We start from the raw sequence: 24,594 nt of genomic DNA on the forward strand, positions 1-24,594 counted from the left end.
CCATTATCTGCAATAAACAGTGATTCTGAAATCACTTAAGTGCTTTTTTCACATGTATGTCCCCATATGGAAAAATTGGTGAAATAATATGTGGGACAGCAAGTGCCTGAAAAGTTAGTTTTTGAGAAGTAATGGTCTAGGTGAGAGTTGATAGAACTTTTGAAAGCAGCAGGGTGAGCCAAATTGCAGAAAAACAGCTTACAATTTGCCCCCCCATCCATTGTAAGGAACACCTCACATATTCCAGGGTGCTAAGTTAAGAAAACTACTTGTACTAAATGTGTAAATCAGTTGTGGTACTTGAAAATATTACCATAGTGAAGATGGAGTTTGTATTTTGTGAATGAAAATAGACTTGAACTCAGTTTTCCATAAAAGAAAAAGGAAAGAGATTTTAATCTGTTTTGTTGCCTGACTTGCTGGGATATTATATATTATACATGTTACTAAAAGGTTTTCTTAGTATTGAGAGCAACTGAGGACCAGGCCTTTTTCTGGTAGTTTCCTTATAGTGGCAAAGCTTACTTTGACATTGCCGAGAACCTTAGGTGATTTTAAGTTCTGTGTCCAGCATCTTTCATGGAAAGTAAATACCACATTATTTTAGATAGTTAGGAGAACTTTTTAATATGTCACATACATAATAGTCTGATTACAATAGTCAGAATGAGATATAAGACGAATTTAGTGCACACCAAAATATGTGGATTTCAGTGTCTTTAGTTTTTTTTTTTTAGGCTTGTTTGCAAGAGAAGTTTTTCATTTTTGAACATATGGCGAGAGTATTCAAAATGCATTCCTGATTTACTAAAGAACACCACATTTATACATGTGAGGCATACTATTTTGTTCACTAGAGCAAACTTTTAATATTAGTTCTTTCCCCGTGGAAATATATTTGATCAATTCACAATTTAAAATGGGAATCAGTAATTTCCAGAATAAAAGCGATCTGATGAGCTCTTGCATTTCTTTGAGATATCAAACAACTGGTTCATTAAAACAATATTTTCAAGAACAGTCTTGGTCTTTGAAGTTAGAGTAGTTTTTGTAGTGTAAAACTTGTAGTAGTGATCTAAAAGAAGTCACCCTGACAGTGAATTACCAGTTATTTGCATCTAAAACATATTTATTTGATTTGAAGCTTAATTATCAAAATAAGAATTTAGATAGAGGTTTTGCTTCTATCTTGCCAAGAGTTTCCAAACTTCCCATTTTATTATTCTGCATATCTCTATTAAGTTCTGAAACTGAAGTCTTAATTTGCATTTCACATTTAATGCTAGCTGTTGAAAAGAGGAGCTTCATAAATGTGTTTCCTACTCAGTGCTACATTTTTTGGAGCTACTGTGGCTGGTTTAGAGAGTCTTCTGCTAGAGACGTAAATATTTACAAAAATTTGCAATTTTGACACCTTCCCGCCTTTTTAAAAAATTCATCTTCATCTTCTTATCTAACTTTAAAAAAACAATTTCTGGATTTAGGAGTTTGTGAGATAGCTCTGTCTTAAACATACATATAGGTCTGCTTACAACATGAAAACTATATGCCACTTTTGACCTTACAGATCTATCTTTAATCTTAATCCATTGAAACAGGAGATTTGTTTAGATATTGAATTGAGAACACAGCTTTGAGGAGAAGCTAGGGTGAACACGTAGTTATGGTTTGCTTATGCTGTAAGTAACTATGTAATTGATAAGGCTTTTTGTATGTAGTTTAAAAAAGTATAAAGTCCTTTTCAGTAAAATGACAAACACAATTTCTAATTAATCATCATCAGTCAAAATATTAAAAGTTTACGTTTTCCTATATTTCACAGAGCATGGGTAAAGCAAGGGCCATATTTTTAATTATATCTTACCAGGAATATCAACTACTTTTATATTAGGAATCTTTTATAGAAGTAATAAAGACTTCACAGTTTGACCCAACTAAAAAAGACTTTGAAAATAGCCTGGCTGTTCATGCTGTACTAAAGGAAATCCTTGAAATTATTGGTGTCTTATAAAAGTGCAGAAATGTTTAAAATTGTGATATTTAAATGTTCTAGGTTACTAAATTTAGGCAGTTAATTGTGGCATATTGCATCACCACCAGTGTGGGATACCTGTATTTTGAGACTTAATCTTAAACAGTGCTTAACTTAAGAAGGAGAAGACACTTTTCTTGAGCTTGTAGTTCGAAGTCCCCCTCGTCTTTTAACATTTCACCACTGAGAGCACCTTTTAAAATAGGCCTGAGTGATATCTTCTTTATATTTTTAGTCAACTTCCTTCCTCTCACTATGAAATGAAAACAGACCCGAATTACAAAAACATTGTAATTTCACTGCTTGGTTTTTATCACATGCCTCAGGTAAATTGGATACAGGTGGTCCTCGGGCTATCCTTTGACAAACACTGCTCTGAAGGTAGTAAGGACTAAGGCTAAAGATTGAGGGTCTTCCAGCTAGAAGACTTGGTGACTATAATTCAGTCAGTGGGTTTGTACTACCTCAAGGGCAGTTATCACAGACTGTGTCGAATTATAGAGATTTCTGTATATTGAGTTATACCTGAGGAAAGCACTTTCTGAGTACATCTTCTCTCAACATTCATCTTTGTTCATATTATCCCTTAGAAGGCAATTACAGTTTCTTGAAATGCTAGTACATCATTTTAAAACTGTAAAGATACATGCAGAAAATCCTCATGTATTAATGGAGATTGTTTTCATTTTTTTTTCTTTCAAAGAAAAAGATGAGATGAGAACTGGAATAAGTACCAGTTGCAAAATGGAAATGCAAAAGCAGACAAGCCAATAGCAAATTCTATCTAAAAGTATATAGAGAGAGGGGCGCCTGGGTGACTCAGTCGTTAAGTGTCTGCCTTCTGCTCTGGTCATCATCCCAGGGTCCTGGGATCGAGCCCCACATTGGGCTCCCTGCTCCGCAGATCTTTAAAAAATAAATAAGTAAAAGTGTATTTAAGTGCAAAGAAGATGAAAGACAAAGGGAATGAAAGACTTAGAGCCTTGAATATAGACCAGGAAGCATTGAACACACCTAGCAATATATAAACTTAGTAAGTTAAGAGATGTATGTCAGTTCAAAGATCTAGATAGTGAAATAACTATAGCTTGTGAGGAGGTTGTGTAGAGTAAAAAGTCAAAAATAAGAATGAGTCGGAGTTTCTGAAATCTTAGGAAAATAAATACTGTAAACTGTTGATTGAGTAATTGAACCATTAGTTAAACATGGCACTCAGGGGAAAAGATCAGGGGATAAAACAGAAGTTCTTGGAATGGAATGCTGAGATCCAAAAATGGACATTAAATGTTGGGTTTTTTTGGTAAAGGGAATAATTACCTGAAACATGGATAACTTATTTATTATAAAGGAGAGATAAGAATGAGGATAAAAATTGTTTAAAGCAGCTGTATTAAATGTTTCTGACTGAGATGTATGGTAATGTCTTTTGTATCCGAATCCATATATAAAAACTGAAACAAAAGTTTGGCTGAAACAGTACTGAGAGTAATGCCCTCTGGTATTTTTCTGTTCCTATCTATCTTTATAAATCTAATATATTCCAAACTCTTTTATTTAAAAAACACAGTGTTACTCACTAAATTGATCTTAGGACTTAGAGTTTGAAAAACACCAACCTGGAGGACTTGTTAAAAGTGGAGCCCTCCAGGGATGCCTGGCTGGCTCAGTTGGTGCAGTGTGTGACTCTTGATCTCAGGGTGGTAGGTTTGAGCCCCACGTTGGGTTTAGAGATTACTTAAAAATAAAATTTAAAAAAGTGAAGCTCTCCAGGTCCCACAGCCAGATAAGCTGATTCAGTGTGACTAAGGTGGGGCCCAGGAATCTGTATTTTACCTGGTGCTTCACTGGTTCTGAAGCAGGTGCAAGGTACTGTGACACACTTTGAGAAACTCTGCTGTAGGGGACAGATAGTGAAAGAGTGAACAGGAGTCCTGCACTGGATGTGGGGTTCACGTTCTTTGACAAGGTCTCTTCCAGCTTCAGCATTCTGTGGCTGTATTTCAGTCAGCATGTTGGTTATTACCTCAGTATGACAAGAGCTCTTGTCACCCTCTGTTGAGAGTAGCAGGTGTAGTACAAGGAACAGAGGCTTAGAAGCCAAAGATCCCTGGATTCCAGTACCATTGCCCCTCTTGCTTACTGACAGAGGGACTTTAAGCATGTCACTTCAAAATAAACTTACTTTGTTATGTGCAAAAAGGTGTATAATATTTACTATGCAACAGAACGAGAATTAACAAGACAGTGCTGTCTGTAATGACCCTTAACCATATCTGTGTTCTTATAGTTCTGTCTCTTCTCATTCTAAGTCCCAGTAAGTTTGAAGTTTTTTGAAGCTGTGCCTTTTAATTTTTTAAAAATATCTTTTTTTTTAATACTCTACCCCCATCCCCATCGTGGGGCTCAAACTCATGATCCCAAGATCAAGAATTGCATGTTCTGCTAGCCCTGTGCCTTTTAATTTTTGTTTCCTCTACAGTGCAGTTGGCCCTTGAACAACACAGGGGTTGGGGTGCCAACCCCACCCATGCAGTCAAAAATCTTCGTAGACCTTCTGACTCCCCAAGAACTCAACTACTAATAACCTACTGTTGACTGCAAGTCTTACTGATAATGTAAACAGCCACATATTTTGTGTGTTATATGTATTGTAAACTGTTTTAAAATAAAGTAAGGTAGAGAAAAGAAAATGTTACTGGATGGGACGCCTGGGTGGCTCAGTTGGTTGGACGACTGCCTTCGGCTCAGGTCATGATCCCGGAGTCCCGGGATCGAGTCCCGCATCGGTCTCCCAGCTCCACGGGGAGTCTGCTTCTCTCTCTGACCTTCTCATAGCTCATGTTCTCTCTCACTGTCTCTCTCTCAAATAAATAAATAAAATATTTAAAAAAAAAAAAAAAGAAAATGTTACTGGAAAAATCATAAGAAAGAGAAAATACATTTTAGTGTAGTACTGTAAATATCCATGTGTAAGGGGACTGGCACAGTTCCATGTTGTTCATGGGCCGACAAACTAATTCTAAACCCTGGTATCATGAAACATTGGTGCATTTTTAACTGAATGTGAGGTGTTAGGTAAGCACTTTATTGGTGACAAAGGAAATAGGAAGAATAAGCGGGATAAGCAATGAAAGGATAAAAGTGATAAATAACTGAGGCATGTCATAGTTAAGTATGGTGCCCCTTCAGATTTGGGGAATGATTTCTGGACTTCTTATACAGACAGTATAGGACAGGAGAATAGCTGTTTTCATATTTCAGAGTGGTTAGTTGTTGGCACTGGGTATTCTCTCTGGTGACTTTGGTCCATCTTGGAATGTCTTAGAGCATCTGTTCTCAGACTTTGTTCTGCTAAGACACACACGGAACTGATGTTTACACAGAGGGCATTATAATTTCCCTGATTATAGACATAGATGAATTATGTGGTGAGTTTATAGGTAGTTCACAGTGTGATAAAGCCACTTCTTTCCCTATCAAGAAAATATATCAGTGTATAAGTGAGAGTGATGCTATCATAATGAAAATTTTGAATACACCCATATATAATAAACATGTAAAATTCTTCATAAACTGTGGTACTTTGTTGGTAACTAATTACTTGGGAATACCTCATAACCATTAAAATTTACCCTTGTGTCAAGGCATGAAGATTGAGAAGCGTTACATCCGGAGTTCGTAACAAATTACATGGCACAGAATAGCCACTTAAATAAAAAGGAGGGACAAGCTGAGGAGGAGATGAATGGGAAATACAGCAAATCTCTGAAATCTCAAACAATGTGAAAACCAAAAGCTAGGGAAAATGCAACATGTGTTCAAATGCAAAGGAAGTACAAAAGACTAAGTATCAGTGTTCTCAGACATTCTTGTTTTACTCAAATACTCCTTCCTTCTAACACAGACATTTATTTTTAAGTAGTCTCAACATTTATTTAGTTTATTTGAATAAACTAAAGTCAGGTAACTTGTGTTTCCTCTTTTTTCTTTTTTTGAAAGATTTTGTTTATTTATTAGAGGGAGCGTGCACACGGCAATAGAGCCAGCTGGAGCTGGGATGGGGGGGCGTTGGGAGGGGCAGAGGGAGAACCAGACTTCCTGCTGAGCAGGGAGCCAGACCTGGGACTCCACGTGGTGCTCTCCCAGGACCTTGAGTGTGTGACCTGAGCCCAAGGCAAACGCTTAACCAACTGAGCCACCCAGGCGCCCCACAATTTTTAAGGTTATATTTGCCAGGAATATCTTTTTTTACTTGGCTAAATTTTAATTTACCTTTTTCATCTCCAGTGAATTAATAAGCTCTGTATATTTTGAAAATGTCTTTATGCTTTGATGAGTAGTGGTATTGGATTTACATTCCTAACCCTTTATCTTAAAAATCTCTGAAAAACCAAGTTTTGTTGTTGTTTTTTTCCTCCAGAAGTCTGGCATCAAAGTTCATTTGGTGGCAGAACCTGACCCAAACTGTCATGAGCTTGTTTAAAGTAGTTTTAAAGCCCGCTTAGAGAGAATATTCACATATTTTGCTGTAGAGATAGTAATATATGAGGCTGTGAGGTACTATCCTAGATCTAGTTAGGAATGTTACGTAATATATGCTGTATGCTCCCTCTGACCTCTAAGACTCACAAAAATCTGAAGCATACCTGGACCTAAGGGTTTCAGATAAGGCTTTGTGATCCTGTTGTATTAACTTTCTTAGTCCACACAGTGAAATTGTCTGGTATTTCTACCCATTTAACTCGGTGAGTATCATTTTGCTGATTTTGATCACTGATCATCTGAATATGTTGAGTTCCTTTCAAGCTGGTGAATCACGTAAGATATCCTAACAAGGTATCTTGTTATGTATTAACTCAAGCTGTCTTTTGAAACCCCGTGCCTTCAGTTATGAGGGTAGAATGCATCAGGGGTTAATAAAGTGAGGTAAGCAAAATGGTAGCTAACATTTGTATCTCCTAAGTTGAGCAGCGAAAGGTTCCTATGTAAGGAAAGATTAACACAACACGCACACACGCCATCCCACCCTGCCCAAGTTCCTTGAAACTCCTATACCGTTTTGACGTTGTTGATTCCTTTTTAGGTTTTGATGTAGTTGTTAGTTTTTTAAATTTTTAAAAAGATTTTATTTATTTATTTGAGAGAGGGAGTGAGCAAGAGCAACAGAGGGAGAGAAAAAGAGAGAGCATGCGCCTACAAAAACGTGTGCGTGAGGGGTAGAGGGAGAGGGAGGAGCAGACTCCCCGTGGAGCTGGAATCCTTTACAGGACCCTGAGACCATGACCTGAGCCAAAGGCAGATGCTTAACTAACCAAGCCACCCAGGCTCCCCTGTGGTTCATTTATTAAACAAACACATATATTGAAATCTGTACGTGAAACTTCTACCCTGTTTCTTAAATAATAGTGAACAGAATTTAGGGTACTTTCATTATGTTTTACTGTTAGGACTGAGTTTCGAGAAGGTTATGTTTCCTTTGTTATATTGCCACTTGCATATTTCTGTCAGAAAAGTAAAAATAGAAAGTGTTTTCTGCAAATTTCATTTACTCTAAGGTGAAAATGTTTTGGTTGTATTGCTGTAGGAGAGGTTCTAGATACCTTTATTGTTAATGATTATGAAGTGATTTTTTGTAGTCCTTTGTATGCCCATCATCGGGCTTGAACTCACAACCCCAAGATCAAGAGTCACATGATCTACCAACTGAGCCAGCCAGGAGCCATACTTTTAATTTCCTATAAAGTCACTGTAGAAACACTTATTTGTGGAGCATAACAAAAAGCATGGAGGACATGGGGAGTTAGAGAGAAGGGGGTTGGGGTAAATTGGAAGGGGAGGTGAATCATGAGAGACTATGGACTCTGAAAAACAACCTGAGGGGTTTGAAGTGGCGGGAGGCAGGGGAGGTCGGGGTACCAGGTGGTGGGTATTATAGAGGGCACAGATTGCATGGAGCACTGGGTGTGGTGAAAAAATAACGATACTGTTATGCTGAAAATAAATAAATGAAAAAAAATACTAAAAAAAATCACTGTAGAAAAAACATAATGTATGATGTGAAGAAGAGTACATAATGGCACACTAGGAGTAAACTTAATAGCTATATCTGATCTATTGTTATGGTAAGACTTAAATGTGTCTTCATATAGATGGAAATGGTTAATGGCTAAAGAGTTTTTCTTTAGTTACTTACTGATACAACTATATAGTTTGGTGTAGGAAAGCCACAGATTGAGTAATTTAGAGGGAGTCTTGTTAACAGTGCTGATTCTTTTAATCTTAAAAAGTGCTGAGTTGTTTTTCAGCTTTTGGTGCACCTCTCAAAACTCAGCCAAGTGTAGAATTCTCATTGACTGCAAAGGGAATGTGGGAGAACATGGAACAAAATGAGAAATTAATTCTCTACATCCAGCTGTCAAATTCTGATTGTCTTTTGAATTACTGAAGTTATGTATTTTTTCTTTCTGGTCCCCTCTTCCTTCTCTTTCCTATTCTTTCTTTCTTTTCTTCCCTCCCTTCTCTTCATTTCTCCCCTCCAAGTACTAACCAGGCCTCAGCCCTGCTTAGCTTTCAAGATAGTGAACTTTTCTCTCCTTTTTGCTGTCCTCTCTGAGGTCTAGTTGTCTATTTTTTTTCTCTCACCTTTTATTGTATTGGCTTATTTGTGATCTGTGATACAGCCTATAAATATTTGAGTATAAGTATAGAATTGATTTTTTTTCGTTTTTACCATTATTTGATTTTAAAAGATTACTTTTATAGTTTTGAGTCATTTTAGTAATTATCACTGGCTATATAATAAAGTTGTTAACATACAAGTTTGAGACTTACACGGTTCCCTACATGTAAGTGTCAGTCAGTTCGGGAGGGATTATGAGGAACCTTTAACAAGTCTATGTGAAGCAAAGTAAACTCCAGTCATTTTTGTGTTTTAGGGTGATAGGGTGATAGGGTGGCTACACAGGTTCATTTATATTTAAGGGAAAGTTGAAAGCAGATTTTAAAAGAGTTTCCCACATACTGTTTTACATTGTTGGGAAGGAGAGAAGAAAATTTGTACTGAGGGCATCCATAGGAAGCTTAAGTTTGACTTTTACTACTTTATTTTTCACAACAACTTTTTGATGAGAGGTAACTCTATTTTAGTGACAGAGAAACTAAGTGTCAAGTTAAGTAACTTGTCTGAGTTCACACAGGTAGCAAGAGATCCTGCCAGGCTCAGGAGGCCTGTCTGCAGTACTCCAGTCTCCTGGGCTTTTTCTGTATTTCCTTGCCTTCAGGGCTACATTCCAAGAGGTTAGAACTGGAAAGTGTGGGGCAGCTTTCGGCCAAGAATTCCTCCCAATTTTTCTTTCTCCCCAAAGAGAAATCTTCATTTTGAAGTGATAGGGTTGGAACGCTACTTTCTGTCATTTAAGGGGGGTAGACGAGAAACTCTGAACTGGGGCCTGTTGTCAGTTTTCATCAGCAAGGTTACAATTGAAGACTTAAACTGGCCCGAAACTTAGTTTTTAAATTGACATTTAGTGAACTTTCTTTCTAGTTGGTGTATCTGCTATAGAAATGTCTAATAACAAGTTGTTTTTACTGTTTATTATTTCCTCTGGTATATCAGTAGAAATCATTCTTTCATGAGGAGCTGAGCCTTTCTTTCTACCCACCCACCCTTCCATCCTTCTTTCCTTCCTTTCTCTCTCTCTCTTTCTTTCTCATCTTTTAAAGGTTTTATTTATTTATCTGACACACAGAGAGAGAAATCACAAGTAGGCAGAGAGAGAAGGGGAGGCAGGCTCTCCGCCGAGCAAAGAACCCGATGCGGGACTCGATCCCAGGACCCCGAGATCATGACCTGAGCTGAAGGCAGAGGCTTAACCCACTGAGCCACGCAGGTGCCCTCTTTCTCATCTTTTAAAGATTTTTATTTGGGACGCCTGGATGGCTCACCCCTTAAGTGTCTGTTTTCGGCTCAGGTCATGATCCTGGGTCCTTGGATCAAGCCTGGCATCAGGCTCCCTGCTTGGCGGGAAACCTTAAAAAAAATTAAAGATTTTATTTATTAGAGAGAGAGAGCATGAGCAGGCTGAAGGGCAGAGGGAGACACAGACTCCCTGCTGAGTGGGGAGCCCAGTGAGGGGCTTCATCCCAGGACTCTGGGATCATGTCCTGAGCCAAAGGCAGATGCTTACCTGACTGAGTCACCCAGGTGGCATAGGAAGTTGAGTTTTTCAGGCTGAATATTCTCTAACGTTTTTAATCTGGTACTTTCTTTTTTTAAAGCAAATTTATAGACTGTATATAGCTATATATATATATAATATATATATATTATATATATATCTTACATACTTTTTTTGTTTTTGAAGCATAGTTGACATGATACTGTATTAGTTTCAGATGTACAACATCATGATTTGACAATTCTGTGCATTACTCAGTGCTCACCACAGTTAAGTGTAGTCACCATATGTCACTGTACAATGTTGTTATAGTATTATTGACTGTATTTCCTATGCTATACTTTTCATTTTGGTGACTTACTTTATAACTGGAAGTTTTTACCTGTTAAGCTCCTTTACCTATATAGTCCGTTTTCCCATTCCCCTCTAATCTGGCAACCACCAGGAGGTTCTCTGTATTTAAGAGTCTGGTTTTTCTTTACCTTACTTTTCTTTTTTTATGATTTTATTTATTTATTTGACAGAGAGCACAAGTAGGCAGAGGGGGAGGGAGAAGCAGGCTTCCGCTCAGCGGGGAGCCCAATGCGGGACTCAGTCACAGGACACTGAGATCACGACCTCAGCCAAAGGCAGCCACTTAACCAACTAAGCCACCCAGGTGCCTGAAGAGTCTGGCTTTTCATTTATTCATTTGTTTTGTTTTGTTTTAAAAATTCCACATACAAGTGAAATCATACGGTATTTCTCTTTCTCTATCTGACTTATTTCACTTAGCATATACCTTTTAGGTCCATTCATATTGTTGCAAATGGCAAGATCTTACTCTTTTTCATGGTCATTATTCAGTGGCGGCCGCAGTGGTGGGGATTGGGGGTGAGGATGTGTGTGACATTTTCTTTATCCCTTCATCTAACAATGGACATTTGGGTTGCTTCCATATCTTGACTATTGTAAATAATGCTGCAGTGAACTTAGGGGTGCATATATCTTTTTGAATTAGTGTTTTCATTTTCTAGGTAAATACCCAATAGTGGAATTACTGGATCATACGGTATTAATATTTTTAATTTTTTTGAGAAACCTTCATACTGTTTTCCACAGTGGCTGCACCAGTTTACACTCCCACCAACAGTGTAGAAGGGTTCCTTTTTCTTCACAACCTCACCAATACTTGTTATTTTAAATCTTTTTGATAATAGCCATCCTGACTGGTGTAACACTCCCAAACTTTTTGATACTTAATGGGTGAATATATTTTACTGAAGGAATTTACCGATACAACATGGATAGAGTTATAAAATAGTTTTCTGACAGTTGCTTTGAAAATAAGTCCCATATGAGAAGAAAAATTAAGCACATTCATGAACTTCATTTCAGAGTATCTGATGACCAAAACATGAATTAGATACAGGATTAGGCAAAAGTTACTATTTTTACATATTAAATAATTTTGGTTTAAGTGTTGGTGAGATTCAGGTAGCCAGACTGAGTATCCATTTAATTCAGTGTCCACGGACTGAGTTTCTGTGGGGTGTTGATGCTGACTTAAATTTCGAGGCTAAAGAGTTGAATGTGGAATAGCCCTGGTCCTTAAAGCAGATGTGGTCTGTTGGCTGGAAAAGTCCAGTAGATATAAATATCATAGAAGTTATTCTGTGCTAATTGTACTAACAGCATGGCATACAGAAGTACTGGAGTAAATACTCTGAAAAACTGGCAAATTCCAACATACGAGTGGGACATTGAAATACAGGTGGAGTTTCTTGCTGTTACATTGTTTGTCCTAATTGTCTTAGAGCTTGTGAAACTAATTTGGTTCAAGCTTGTAAGCTTCATTTGGCTTTTATTTAACTATTAGTGCATCATTTTGTCTTTTGGTCTGTTTTAAAAGGGCCAAGATTTTTTTTGTTTGTTTGTTTTTTTGTTAAAGCTTTCCGTTTCTATTAGAAATTTAAGTTCCAGTTGAGTGTTTGGACTTCCTTTTAATTTATTTTTCCTTTTTTATTTATTGCTATTAACGTCACAGGCTGTGGTGACAACAGTTTTGAAGTAAAAGGAAATGGTAGAGGATTCCACATATACCAAATCATGTTAAAAGCACCTTAAATGGAGTTAAGTTTGAACTAGACATTTAAACTAGGAGTCCAAATACATGCCAATAAAAATACTATAAACTACTATAGCTGAGACTTACTTTACTAGTTAGGAATATACTAATAAGACCCATAGCCCAGGTATTAAACACAAAGTGAGACTCTATAAATAGATAAAAACGTGCTTCTCTATCCATGAAAGATTACAGATTAAAAATGATGCCCAGTTTTTCTGTCAGGCAGTTTTCAGATTTTCCAGTGTGTTTTTACCCTGTGTTTACAACTGCAGTTTCTCTCATGGTAAGCCATGGCCTGGAGGGTATGCGTGAGTTGGCTCTTTTGGGTTTCTTTTATGCTTAGTGGTATGGGTCTGGTCTTTGGACTTGATCAAACCTTCAGGATAACTTCTTAATCATGAGTTTTGTGTTTATTACATGTCAGAATTGTGTGCATTTTCACCCCCCCCCCTTTTTTTTTTTTTAAATATTTTATTTATTTTATTTGTCAGAGAGAGAGAGAGAGAGAGAGGGAGAGAAGCATGCTCCCTGCTGAATAAGGAGCCCAATGCAGGACTCGATCCCAGGACCCTGGGATCATGAACTAAGCCTAAGGCAGTGGCTTAACCGACTGAGCCACCCAGGTGTCCCCATTTTCATCCATTTTTATTTGTGGCTCTCTTTGTCATTTCAGAGTATCAACCCAGTTTCAATTAAAGCTTAGTTTCTGAAATATTCTATACAGTATTCCCAGATGCCACCCTTGGCTGCTTTCATAACAAACAAAATAAGCCAAATCATAAAGAAGAAGCTGATCTGGGGAAATATTTCTTCATCGGCTCACAACATTGATAATGAGGCTAATGTTTACATTAAAGCAGCAAAGAGGAACAGAAACACACAGAATAGTAACTTGTGAGTCTTTCTATCTTTGGGCTATTTATTTGGCATCACAGAAGTACAGCTATTTGGATCTTAATATTTGCCAGTCCTCGTGGTAATAATGAACTTCTTTGTAAGTTTTGTTATATGGATTTGCGTTCTCATCTCATTTGTTGCTGTATTTTAGTATAGTTGACCCTTGAACAACATGGGGGTTAGTGGCACTGATGCCTATGCAGACAAAAATCCAAGTATAACTTTCGACTCCCCCAAAATTTAACCTACTAATAGCTTTTGTTGACTAGAAGGCTTACCAATAACATACACCATTAATACATTATGTATATTGTATACCATATTCTTACAATAAAGTAAACTAGAGAAAAGAAAATTTTAAGAAAATCATAAGGAAAATATATATGGTCCTGTCCTATAAAAATCTGTGTATAAGTGGACCTGTGCAAGTCAAACCTAAGTTCGGGGGTCAGCTGTAGTCCAGAGAAATGTTCAGATTTGTTGTCAGCCCAGGGTTTTGTTTTAATAATTTTTCACGTATGGTCTTTTCATAAATCATGCAAATAAATTTAGAAGTTTATTATAGCTTGAAATGTCTTAAGGAATGGGATCATAGGTGGGGACAGAGTTGCATGTGCGAGGACCTGATCTCACATACAGTGATGAGTTTACTACATTAGAAATTGTGATCATGAATCAGTTGTTAGGAAGCGAATTTCCTTTTCTTTTAATTTTTAAAATGTGACCGTAAATGTCATTCCTGACATCTATTTCAAATACAACCAGATGGCCTTAAAGTCTAATATATATAGGTCTTAAGAATTTGGATAACTGGAACTTCGTTAAAGGTGTTTTCCCTGAAAAGTTTTGGCTTAGTCAGTTTTTCAAAACTAGATATTTTTATTGATGAATTGTAATCTTAGAACGCTTCTTGTATATTTCTAATTGATCTTCAATTAGCAGTGGCTACTGATTTTATGTATTGAATAAGTTTTACTGTTCCCAGATCCCTTTGTTAAGTAATCAGTGATCTGTGATGTACGCATAGAGGTGCTTAAAAAGGAGTATGATACCAATCATTTTATGAAGAAAAGCGGTCTTTGGTAAAGGAAATACTCGTTCTCTGCCTTATCTGTGTGGCAGTTCTGGGTTCCATATATTCAATTGTCATTACTTTATGGAACATGTATTGAGTACCCATTATATGTAGGAATTCTGGGGTTTGTAGAATAAAAAGATAATGGCTCTGGCCCCAGGTTTTTTCTAGTATAATAATGGCATGCGATGTATGCTAAATCTGGAATGACAATAAGGGTGTTATACTGTTCATGGTGCACAGGGATGGGGGAGTACAGGGCAATAGGAGATGATCAGGGAGGGGAAATTGAGATGGACCTGAATTTTGGTTGTGTAGCTTAATGTTTAGACATCCTTGCAAAATGCATTTTTGAATCTATCAGAAAATGAGTCTAGTGGACAACCCAGGATAATCCTTGGGCCAAACAGTTCACTCCAAATGTGTCATCAAACAAGCCAGTGGCCTGTGGACTTTTAAAATGTTATTCCCCGCAGTAAAAGAATTTAAGCATATATTCTTGATCTGTGGACATTTATCTTTAAATTATGTATCTACTGGGCTATTCATATATTATGTATTTAAAAATATAAATAGCTTAGAAATAAAAAGACAAACTGAACATAAAAAATTCTAGTGTTTTCTTAACGTACTCCAGTGGGCTTTGTCTTGCTCATCTTTTGGAGTTCAGGAACCTCACTTTGGAGACTCTGGATTAAAATTGGGCAGTGTTACTCCAAATTTAGGTTATGTTCTGTGAGATCAAGTTCTTCTTGATTTTGCTCCCTTCTGTATCCTCAGTTCCTAGATGGTAGAGCCTAATAAAAATACTGTTAGATGAGTAGGCAGAATTAGGCTGGTTGGTAGGGATGAGGACAGTCTAGCTCATCATGAGGGATCTGGTAAAAATAGACAATTTCTGTTCATTGTTGCATCTCCTGTGCCTGTGAAAGTGTTTGCCATGTAGTGGGGACTAGATAAATATTAGTTGACTGAATACAGGTATGGACACTGAGTGGCTCAGCATGAGGGATCCGGCAAAGGCTCTAGGTCCATTGGCATGAAAAGGTTAAGTTCCAGGAGTCCTTTAAAGCAGGACAGAGTATGAAGATGGACTGAGCTATAGGAGGGCAGAATGATACAGCCCATGACGGGGTCACCGTGTTAATTTAATAAGAGCAACTCTGAGGAATGACCTTGGTGACCTCGCATCTTAAAGCAAAAACGATGACTTTCGTAAGCATTACAGTCTGGATTTTACTTTTATTTGTACCCATGGCACCTAGGACACAATATGGCAAGTGATGAATCTTTATTGAATTACTCTGTTGTATACCATCAATGTGCCAGGTGTGGAAGGCTCTGCACCAATGGGAATGGGTCAGCATCAAGATCAGAGGCCTGTAAATGAATCCTGCCCTGATTGAAGAAAAGCCAGCGATTCTGGGATTACCTCCTACACAGATAAGTTTTTAAGCCTTGGAAGTGTTGCTGCACAGAGGTATGCTCTAGTGACCACAACTACCAGATCACATGTAGTTATTTAGTTAAAGGTCATTTTAAACATGCTATTGACATATTATCAGTGAAGAAAATGGAGGTTTTGATTGAATTATTTCAAATATGCTATCATCATACTCCTTCTTCCCTCATCACTGAAGCTGGGATTTGTCATGGATCACCCCAATGTATACTAATTAGTACTGATGTACAAATAAATAAAACAAGGTAGTTTGTGTTTTTTCACTTTATTTATTTATTTATTAACATCATTATTTATTTATTTATTTAGATTTTATTTATTTATTTGAGAGAGACTGTGTACAAGCAGGGGGAGCAGCAGGCAGAGGGAGAAGCAGGGAGCCTGATGCGAGGCTCTTGATCCCAGGACCCTGGGATCATGACCTGAGCTGAAGGCAGATGCTTAACTGACTGAGCCACCTAGGTGCCCTGCATTTTCTCTCTTATTTTTGGAATATTATTATTTAGGCGTTCTCTTTAAAGGTGGTAGAATTCCAGTTTTGTGGTCATAAAATGAACCTGTCATGCATTTTATTTAGCATTGAAAGAGCGGGGAGAGCAAACATTTCCTCCTTGAGAAGAAGCTGTGGCATTAACTCTTTCCTTTAGAAGCTGACCAGGTGAAGGCATCCTTTGGCTCTGCCACACCAGTCAAGGCAGGTACCCCATGGTCCTTCTAGAGTTTAATCTCATTTGGGACATGTTTACTTAAAGCAGTTTTACATCTGCACAATTAATAAATTACTGTGCTCTAATTTCCACTTGTAATGTCTTGCAGTAAACAAAGGAAGTTCCCCTTTGCCCTTACAAAAACAGTTGAGTTGCCCCAGCTCCTTAGAGCTGAATTAAAGTTTCTTCAGAGAGTTCTCCTGCTTTTGTAGCTAGGTCTCCAAATAAAGGCTCCAACAGTTAAAACTTTTTTTGCTCTCATCCTTTTCCTCATGAAGTCATCAGATCTCTTTACTGCAAGGCTGTTAGCCTTAAAGGGATAGTAACCGCAAACTGTGTCTTGCACTTGTTATTGCAGTCGGAGTTTACTGTGATTTCACTGGCCTCTTCTTTGCTTTTCATAACTATGCTCTGAGGTGGAGAGGAGGGCATCCTTATACCCATTTTGCAGATGAGGAAACAGCCTGGGTCAAAGTGCTTGACCCAGGATACTCAGTTTGCAGTGGCTCCGGAGAACAGAACCTGGCATTCTGGCCACTCCTCCAGAGACCAGCCTGCTGTGCAGAGCAGAATTTATTTTCTTTGAACTAAGATTTATTTTTTTTTCTTTTACGTGTTTTCAACCCGATAAATTATTACTGTAAATAAATGGAGCAGCAGTGGCATAGACAATATTGTTGTTTAATTAGGAAAATGGGCCTTAAATTTCTGGTGTACTCAAATCTGTGTATTTAAATAAGTGTTCTCAGTTCATGTGGAATGACTGTCCATTTGACATAACTTTTCTAGCAGCTTACATGGAAAATTAAATGCATAGGGACCACACACTGGCAAAGAATTTGCTTTGAAGTGTATATTAGGATTCTTAAGTGAGATTTGGATTATGTATCAGGGCCATTTTTTTTCCTCGAGATGTATTTCTGAAATTATAATGAAAATTAATTGGAAAATATGAATTGATATCTAGATATTGGAGCTACACCCATTTCTGGAACACATTCATATTCTAATTTGATATCAACTGGTGTTTTCAAAGAAGTGAAGGTAAGTGCTGAGGGTTTTTTCCTTTTTCACTTTAAAGGCATTTAAATTTGGCACTCTAGAAAAGGAATGTTCACAGGCCAGTTAGAGAATTCAATATAGCACTGCTGCCAGCCATAAAAGAGAAGATCTTTCTATTCAAAAATTACTACAGGATCAATTATTCAATTAATATTTTACATAGCAGGGAAGTTTTATTTGTTCGGGCTTATCTCAAAGTTCCCCAAGAGTAAGGAGGCTTACTAATTATTTTACTATGGGCAAATGATTAAAGATGGTTGCATTGGATATCCAGAACAGTTTTATTTAAAAGATTTAAGGTTTGACACAAAAGCAGTTTATTTAGAATATTTATTTCTGTAGGTTCCCTTAACCTTCATTTAATTTTTATAGTTTGTATCTGAATATTTGTACTAACTTTGCCCCTTGGTGTAGTATTAATGGCTGAAGAAGAGGTATGTTAAAGAACTACATTTTGAAGAAAAGTTGGAGCATGTGTTTATGGAAGGCATATTAAGAGGGTAAGGGTTTAGAAACTGAACTTTCTTTAGTTTGGCTTTTTGTTCAGAATGGAGTTTGAAAATAAAAGTCATGAGGTTAATTAGGTAGAATTCCTCCCCACCCTCTGTTGTTAAGCAGCTGACCCAGTGGTCCTTCTCTACCTCAAAACAGCCTGTGAGGAAAGAATTATCATCTCCATTTTAGATGAGGGAATTGAGTCTCAGAGGCTAGGCAGCGCGCCCAAGGTCATTCTTCCGGTAAGTGGTGGAGCTGGCATTCCATTCTAGCTCTTTCTGTCTAAGGAGGCCACGCTCTTCCTTGTTCCCGTCCACTGCCCTGCTGCATGTCCACAGGCCATCCATATCCAGTATCCTGTACCTGTCCTGACTCCTGCTGCATTGGAGTGCTGATGCTCCGACTCAGGATAAAAGTACCTTTTCCCAGTTTGTGTTCCTCAGTTGTCACACAGACTGCCACCAAGAGAGCTGCTTATTAAACACTGTTCCTTGAGTCACTCTAAGCATATGGTAAACATCTACAGCTTATAAAGTTAGTATTATTAAACAGTATTCTAAAAGGCGAAATACCTATAATTTAAAAAAAATAAATGTTGTGCCACCACATAGAAAAGAAAATAGTTTTGAAATTCAGGTAACTTACATCCAAAGGGAACAGTAGAATTTTAGCTCCAAAAGGTATACTGTAAATGATCTTAGACTAGTCTAATCCATCATTTTAAATTGGAAGGAAGCAAGGCGCAGATAAAAGACTAGGACCCAGGCCATGTGAGTGGCAGAGCTGGAACCAAAATGCAAGACTTCGGGTTTGGTGTTTTGCTATATAGAAATCTGTTCAGCACCAAAATGAGGTAGAAAATATGTTTTGTCAATTGATGGCACCACTTTCACATCAGGAATATGTAACTTTTCTTTGTGTTGGTTCTTGATACCTGGCAAAAAAAATCAAAGAACTAAATGTCATTTATGTTTAGCATAAAGCTATATGCAATGCATTATGCATATTAACTTCAAAATAATTTTATTATCTTGCTAGTTGACATCTAATTTATTTAGTAGTATAACATAATTTTGTTAGCTAACAGATAGTAAACTGCACCATGGCCGAGGCTAGCTCCCTGTGTCCTGAAAACAGAGGAACAATTTGCAAAACAATAACACATTGTTAAATGGCATGCCAGTTTATCAAATGCCATAAGTTTATTACAGTGTGGTCTTAGGAAAACCATCTCAGCCTTAATAGCAGCTCCTCCTCATCTTAAGCAAAAGGACCTTTCAAGTTACTCTAGGGCTGTTTGATTTTGTTCTGTCCACGAAACTATCAACTGCTCATAGCTGAGGAGAAGGAAGTTTTTAAAACCACAACAGATTTAGTTGTGAGTTATTGAGCTGATTTGTGAGCTGGGACGCCTCTTGGTGGCCTTGTTAAGAAACTGCTGTAGTGAAACATCGCGACCACACACCCTGTCACTGACTGAGTTCACTCAAATGTATGTCACTAAACGTTAGTGAATTAGGACTCTAGATGATATTTTCAAGGTTGGTATTTTTACGTTTCATTTGGGAGAAATGAACCTCTGCGCTGCAGTTCGGGGGGAAGCCTGGTGTGCCTTATCAGAGCTCTGCTTCTGGGAGTTCACCTCTGGGAGTGGCCATCCTTTCACTCTGACCTTCCAGGTGGTCCCAGAAGCTTCTAGCTTCCTTTGCTTCTTTGTGTTAGAAAGTTGGAAAAAAAGACACCCTTTTCTTGAGATACTGTAGTTTCTAGTGTTGGAAAATTGTCACAATACATTGATTTTCTCAGGACAAGACACTTTACTCCTTCTGGCTGGGCATTGTCCTAATAAATACATAGATCTGTGTGCTCTGATGTAATTGGTACCCCCTAGGGTTGCACAGAGCCCAACCTGCCCAGCTAGACATGGAGACCCTGTAAGCAGTTTTATCTAAGGAGATCATGTCTTCAGACATCAGATATTAAGACATCACATCAAATCTAGAAATCCTAAGTACAGTTCTTGAGTATAAAATGCTAGTTATTTATGAAACCATTATTTTAAAACTCATAAACATAATAGAAATGAAATTAAGAGACAAGATAGTGGAGGCATTTCTTTACTTCTGCAGTTCTCTGAGAGAAGGCTCTGTATTACACATTCCTTGGCCCATCCAATTTAATATATTTTCAAAGTTCGTCTGTCTTTTAGAGTTCTGATTAAAGAAGAAAATTTTCTGACCTTTATAAAGGAGCTTCCCTTTATTAGATAGGTGCAGTAATAGAATGCAGAATGACTTTATGCATCCACCTCTTTTATCCATCATTAAAAGTTAATTGTCACATCATGTAAGTGCAACTTGATGGGATTTTTAACGTACCAAAAATTGGCAACCTGTGATGAGGAAAGTATGCTCTGTGAGGACTTGAGTTGAGAACGAAAGGAAAAATGAACCTTTTATAAATCTTAAGTGGCAGCTAAATGGAAATGAAAGCTTTTAATTTTTTTCTTTCTTTTTTTTGGGGGGGGTGGTGAGAATGGTGATAGCAGATTAGTACCTTATGTTTAGTTGGAAGAAGGTTTCAGAATGCAGCTTGTCTGACTTTTGGGTGGAGGTTTGGGTGATGAGGGATTGTAGAAGTTTATTTAGTCTCTAATCCTTTTGGAAAGATAATAATGCATTCACTATCTTTGTGCTGGTCCGAGGAATTATTGGCTTAATAGGAGCAATAATTACCTTTCTCATTCTTATTTAAGGAGTGCCAGTTGGTGAGATATTCAGCAGGAAATCCATTACCCTACTTATAGTCCGGTGCTTCCCTGGTTGAGTTTGAGTCTTGCCCAGTAGGTAGTGATGATGCATTAAGTAGTTAAAACCATGATTGTGCTGGGCCTTTCATTCAGCTCTGTGTCAAGACTGTAAAATACTGGAGGCCAAAGAAAGATTTTGAAACCGTGCTCTCTTACTAATCCTCGTGGTTTGGGAGAAGGGGCAGTACAGTGTCGCTGGTCTGTAAAGAGTGCTTATTTGCAGTATCTTAAGGTGTTAATTATTATTAGTAGGGATATTTCATTTGAAACCTCAAGGTAATCCTTAACCTTTTACTTTTATTTGGGTCCTGCTAGGCAGTGACTAGGTTTCCCCCACTTTAGTACCTCACCTGTTTGGAGCTTTCCTGCTGAATTCTTGACAGATTGATTCAATAATAAGTTTGTTGGAATCGGCACCTTTTTCTGTGCCCTCTGAAAATCAGTTCTATTTAAGACCTGGGAGCCACTGATCATCCATATTTTGATTTTTCAATTCTTTAGACTTTGCTGAGATGACACTTGTTCTTTAGTCATCCCTGCTCATAAATTAACAGTTTTTAAATTTTAATTATATTATTGTCATAATTTTAGGAAATGTTAGTGTGAATAACTTAACGACTTTTAAATCTCTTCGTCAGAACATTGGTTATTTTCTTACTTTATTGACTAGATAAAACCCAGATTTCTTTCTTTCTTTTTTTTTTTTTTTTTAAAGATTTTATTCGAGAAAGCAAGACAGAGCAGAGAGAGAGCATAAATGGTGGGGAGGGGTTAAGGGAGAAAGAGACTCCCTGCCAAGCAGGGAGCCTACTATAGGGCTTGATCCCAGGACCCCAGAACCATGACCCAAGCTGAAGGCAGATGCCCAACTGACTGCGCCACCCAGGCGCCCTAAAATCTAGATTTCTTAGATTTTATGATATACTGGGGCCCATTAACTACAGTATTATCAAGTAGCTTTAGTGACAAATCATTTTATCTCACATGAAACAGAATTTTTGCAAGAAACTCACATCCTCTGGGCTCCTGGGTGGCTCAGTGGGTTAATCCTCTGCCTTTGGCTCAGGTCAGGATCCCAGGGTCCTGGGATCAACCCGCATCTGGCTCTCTGCTCTGCAGGGAGCCTGCTTCCCCCTCCCCCTCTGCCTGCCTCTCTGCCCACTTGTGATCTCTCTCTCTCTGTCAAATAAATAAATAAAATCTTTGGGGGAAAAAAAAACCTCACATCCTCTCTTGGATTTTTTTTTTAACCTTTTTAAGTTATAAAAGGATTGGAATTTTTTTAAGTAACCAAAAACATATTTTACTGTCGTAAAAATCCATAGTAAATATAATGTTAATGCAAGGAACTTTTTTTGTTAAATACGCCTTATTAATTTAAAGTGTATTAATTAGGGGCACCAGGGTGACTCAGTCGGTTAAGTGTCTGCCTTAGGCTCAGGTCCTGATGCCAGGGTCCTACTCAGTGGGGAGCCTGCTTTTCCCTCTCCCTCTGCCTGTCACTTCCCCTGTTTGGGAACCCTCCCTGTGTCAGATAAATACGTAAGATAAAATAAAATGTATAAATTAGATTTGATCACGATATTTGCAAACTGGTTGTCCTGCCTGGCCTTTCATTCACCAAACATGCAAAACAATCTTTATTTCATTACAAATGTGATACAGTTTTAGAAACTGAAAGTAACTTATGGTTCCTCTATATCCCCACAACTCCTGCTATGTTTTCAGAAAGAAAAGTAGTGATACTGATTTGCTGAGTAACATCTTACCCAACCAATTTCTGAATTGGTCTGTTGTAACTTCTCTGCTGGTTTATTTATTCTGACTTGTGGGTAATGAGCATTTCAGATAAACTTGGTAATGTTTAAGATAGTTTGTGAGATTAATCAATACTTATTTCCTTGCTTTAAAAATGTATAAATGCTATTTAAGTAACAATTACTTAAACAGTTTTATATTATAATGAGATGATAACCTGAAAAGTATTTGTTCTGACAACATGAAGCATTCTCTTGGATGTTTTGTTAAGACTTATACCTTTAAATCTTAGCTATAGTTAGGATGATGGCATAAATTATACTTATCCTCCTGAACTTAAAGTTTGAACAGAATTTATGGATAGTTCTAAAACATCTTCAGTAAATTAATGGGGATCATTCACTAGATACCCATTCTCTGAATGAAATGATGGAACTTTGTCATAAATTTGTATCATTCTAATTGTTCCTTACATGCCTTGATAGTACCTACTGCAATACCTATCAAATAAAGAGGGATTTGGGAGTTACCTTATGAATGAATGAAATGTAAGGCAGAATGTAGTGTTTTTGCTGCCTCTTCTGACATAGGATTTTTTTTAAATTTTTTATTTTTTATAAACATATATTTTTATCTCCAGGGGTACAGGTCTGTGAATCACCAGGTTTACACACTTCACAGTACTCACCAAAGCACATACCCTCCCCAACTGACATAGAATTTTAAGATCTCATTAGATTTTCCCCAGATTCTTATGAAACCATTCCCAGTTGGTTTTCTTTTTGTTTTCTATTTGTCCTACCCTTCACGAAATAAGTAAGTTATGATATTAAATATAATGTGTATTTACTACTTGTTGTATGTCAGGTACTCTTCTCACACTTTCAAATATCTAACTTTAGTTAAAGATGACAAAGAACTTGTTGGTAGATAATTATTCATCCATTCTCCCCCTACTTCTTTCTTTTTCTTCTTTTCTTCCACAGATTTTGGAACTGCGGCTCTAAGAGGGTGAGTAACTTAGCTAGGAGCATACACAAAGTGCCAACATCTAAGTCCAAGGCCTGTTTCGTTTTACATGTCCTCACTGATGCAGGGCATCTTATACCTGGCCTCTTAATTTCTGATTTCTGAAACAGGTTTTTTTTTGTTTGTTTGTTTGTTTGTTTTCCATTTGCTGGGCTCTCTTTTTTGTGATTTAGAGCTGAGTTCTGGGCCTAGCCAGACTCTTAGAAACCTAATTTAGTTGGTCTTTTAATATCTACCTGAGAGGCAGCCTGGTGTAAAAGTATTTTTGTGTCAGACAGGCCCCATTTGAATGTCATCTCTGCTAGCCCTTAGCTGTGTGACTTTGGGCCCAGCTGTTAACCTCTTGGAATTCTAGTTTCCTTATCTATAAACAAGAAAAATAATAGTTAATTTTTAAAGTTATTTTGAAAATCAAAAGATATATAACCTATGTAAAGCAATCAGGTGCTTTGCACATAGGCTTAGCTATAAATTCAGACCCCTTTGTAAAAAATACACTTCTGCTTCTGTTAGATGTATTCAGTGTATCTGTGTTTTTTTTTTTTTTTTTAAGATCTTATTTATTTATTGAGTGAGAGAGGGAATACAAGCAGGAGGGATGGGAGAGGGAGAAGCAGGCTTCTCGCTGATCACAGAGCCCAATGCAGGGCTTGATCCCAGCATCCTGGGATCATACCTAAGCCGAAGGCAGGTGGTTAATGACTGAGCCATCCAGGTGCCCCTCTGTGTTTATGTCTATGTTCATTTGTCTATTTTTAGGTCTAACACATAGTGTTATATTTATACTCTTTTATATGTGGAAAAAAACGGCCAGGTTCAGAAAACAAGTAGTTTTTTCAGGGGTTGGGAGGAAATCCTGATAATAGTAGTATACACTTAAAGATAATAAAAGAATTGTAGCATTTATTTAAGAACTATTTATTGAGCTCCTCCTATGGGCTAAGCTCCGTTCTGATCTCTGAGACTATATTACTGATAATA

At 37.5% G+C, this 24,594-nt stretch overlaps 1 protein-coding gene across 12 annotated transcripts in view; it reads left to right on the forward strand.

Moving 5' to 3' along the window:
• Positions 1 to 24,594, forward strand: part of BBX (BBX high mobility group box domain containing) — a 278,064-nt gene that overhangs the window by 4,043 nt on the left and 249,427 nt on the right. The gene's annotated exons all lie outside the window — the stretch shown is intronic.

The sequence above is a fragment of the Mustela nivalis genome, assembly GCF_964662115.1.
Source record: "Mustela nivalis genome assembly, chromosome: 1".
Taxonomy (NCBI): domain Eukaryota; kingdom Metazoa; phylum Chordata; class Mammalia; order Carnivora; family Mustelidae; genus Mustela; species Mustela nivalis.